A 3,479-nucleotide genomic window follows, 5' to 3' on the forward strand; every position below is an offset into this window, starting at 1 on the left:
ACATGTCATCCTCCAAAGCTGTGAAGTGTGTTGGCTGTTTCACAAAGGTGAGGCACTGAATAAAGATAAGTGAACTGCAAGCAAGACATGCTAATCACACAGTTAATAAAAGCCCTTATCATCATTTATTTATTCACATTTTTCATTTATTTATTCACATTTTTGCTAAGCTTAAGAACAAGCATTATCCAACTTCCAAGCCAGACAGTCCCTCCTACTCAGTGTACAGATACTCAAAGAAATCCGCAGAAAGCACCCTACAGGGTTATTAGGACAGATGACGACTCCATTTTACATCTTTGAATATGCAGCCGTGTTGTCATTTGCATTTCCAAGATCGCACACTTAAGGGAATTCCTTTCCAAAGTGAAAACTTGGATCCAATTGCTCATTAACAGAAACACGTGCACCTTTTTTTTGTATCTCTTGCTTGTTTTAGGTACAGGAGGAGCACTGTGATACATCCGACAAGGCTTACCATGCATGAAAGACATGCTAAGCTGTCCTCCATGTGTTCCTCCCACTGGGGGTCATGCTGTGTTAATGTGGTTCCACACTGTTTCCAGCTTCAAGTAAAGAAGATTGTGATGATAAATGAGCGTCACCTACTCATCAAACTGTCACTGCTTAAGTGCCATCATTTCGGAAATGGGGTACAAATTCATATTTGTCAGACATTACTGAAAATTTGGCAGGAAGTTGAAACAGTGCTTTGAATAAAAAAAAAAAAAAAGAAAGAAAAAAGCACTTGGACGTACCAACAAATGTTTTTGCAGTAGCCTTTTGTGTGTTTGCTTTTTGGCTGAAGGGCTTTAATCTGTGCATGGTAAAGTGCGAAAGTATGCATTCACTTTTCTATTTTATGAGCTCCAATTATATGCAGCATAATGGAGGGTGCAGAAGAAAAAAAAACATACAGTGTTAATAGTTTGCTTGCGGAAACATGGATGTTTGAAGAGAAGTCTCCATTACTACCAACTAATTGGTTTTTCACTTCATTTGAGTGAATGATCACCAGCTGTGTAAAGAGGCACAATAGTGTCAACTCTGACAACTTAGCACTCCTCCACTCTGAGTAACTCTCTAATGTAGTCTCTTAAATTGCTCATTTTAATGTCCACTGACATTCACATTAGTAAAGGACAGATTCATTTGGAAATGTAGTTTTAGAAAAGGTTTCAAAAATCTTTTTTTAAGCAACTTGTTTGCTAATTGTCAACACGCAATAAAGGTTTTTTTTTAGCAACTGCAAAAGATCCACAAAAAATTGCTGAAAATTAGATGGAAGTTTACATCATGGTAATTTTTATTCATTTTTAGTGAAATAATTAATCTATAGAGGAATTTTATTTGCATGGAAATGTCCCAAGTAGGGATGGGTATCGTTTAGGTTTTATCCGATACCGGTGCCAAACCGGTACTTTTGAAACGGTGCCGGTGCTTAAACGGTGCTCAAACCGGTGCTTAAAGAATGGAGAACACAAAATTGGTCCAGCGTGAAGGGAGTATCTGCCATCAAACAAGAAGACAGCCGCATGTAGCTATGATGATGTTTGCTAGTTCACCTTACATGCATTAATGTAATAACGTGGTTAGCCTACTCAACGTAAATTATACACGAACAACATTAAGCTACTCACGCAGAGAAGAACGGCTGCTGCTGCCATCATCATCCGTCATCATTTCTGCTACACTGGCAGGGCTAGGGGCCAGGACTCTCCTCTTCGGGTTTTTGGGGGATGTTGCTAACTCGGGGTCCGATAACAGGCACCACACCCGCAGTGGATGTGCACGGTGTGAGGTCTCGCAGCAAGCTATCAAATACGGCGCATTTTTCGGCTTTTAAAAAAAAACCGCTATGCGTCGCCAGGCGTTTCATCAGATTCGAGGAGTTACCTCCTTTGACAGTATTACCTTAAAGCACTTGTTGCAGGCTGCTGAGTTTGCATCTTTTGCTGTGAAGTACAGCCAGACTTTTGACCGCTTCGCCTTGGGCATTTTTAATCTGTAGCTCTGCTCTAAAAGAAGGTACGTACCTGGACCCGCCTACTATCCTCGAAAATGTAAAATGATTGGCTACTAGAATCTAAAGTGTATCACAGCTCAGGAAAAAAAAAGCACCGAAATGTGCGCTGCTTTTCGGTCTGGTTACTACCGTTTATGTCAGATACCGGTACCCACCCCTAGTCCCAAGTGTGGTTTAGGCAGTCATTGATTTGAGATGCTACCCATGTATCTGAACCTGATTCTGCATCTGATCACTAAAATCCCTCTCCCATTCTCTACAGTCATGTATTTTTTTTAAACAGTGTATATCTTCAGATGGATACAAGGGGTAGGTCAGACAATGAGAACGATCAGTTGCCAAGAACAACCCTTGCAGTAGTAATCGAACATACCAGCACCTGCAATTCAAACATGACGTATGTTTCTTAAGCAATAATCCACATTTCCATCTGAAATGTATGAAAGTGTTGCCCTGTATTGTGGAGAAGAAATTGTATTCCAACCCATTTCAGTCGAAGCTGGTGTTGAAGCTCGCTCTGAAGTTGCTGTAATAATCATTTCAAGTCAATAACAAAAGAGCAAAGATTATTACAGAAAGAGTGTTCAATCACACATGGTTCCAATATCCTGAGATCAACAGTTCCTGCCATTTCCATACACCAGAATCAGTGCTGGCAATTATGACCAATCATTTCATCTAATGCCGCTTTCCAAATCAGGAACTTCCTCCTAACCACCTCAGTGGAGAAAAAGCATCTTCTCATAAATCTTGACTCAAAACCCGTTTTCCTCTCCGTGCTGTGATGGGTGATTTTCAATCCCTGCTGCCCCAACACATTCTCTGTGTCTGCCTCCTCTTGCGTGCAATCCTGTGTGATGCTTTTTACAATGACTCAGAGATGAATCATCTTCTGTTTTTTGCAACTGTCCACTTTATTACAAATTCTCATGTTTACGATGGAGAAATTGTTAAAAAAACGACAAACACTTTTGATTCATAGCACTTTAGCAAAAATAAAATCTGACAAGTAATTGAATCTAAAAGTCAAGGAAGTCTGGTAGAGTATTTTTACCACCCGTGATGTTGTTTGTTATTAATTCAGCTTTCTGAGCTCTGTTAATTGATACTGTCCTTTCAATGCAGGTATTGTGTGTTGTGTAAAAAGTCCAGATGAGCAAAGATGACTTCAAAAGCAAAAAATGCCATTCACTATTAGAGCTCACAGTTATCATCTAATCACCAATTAAACAGTAATCACTGACAGATAAACATGTTGATATTGTAGACCAGTAAATTAGGCATACATAATTAATGTATGTTTAATGAAATTGGCAGAAAATCACATTGCCTTCCCAAAGTCTGCTATGCTAATGCACAGTAATCTAGTTGCAAGTGAATGCTATTAACCCAGTGGTTTTTCCCCTACCCATCATTTATTAATGCTCACAATAACAACAACAACAACAACAAC

Source organism: Pundamilia nyererei, unplaced genomic scaffold, assembly GCF_000239375.1.
Source record: "Pundamilia nyererei isolate P.nyererei 1_Seehausen unplaced genomic scaffold, PunNye1.0 scaffold00018, whole genome shotgun sequence".
NCBI lineage: Eukaryota > Metazoa > Chordata > Actinopteri > Cichliformes > Cichlidae > Pundamilia > Pundamilia nyererei.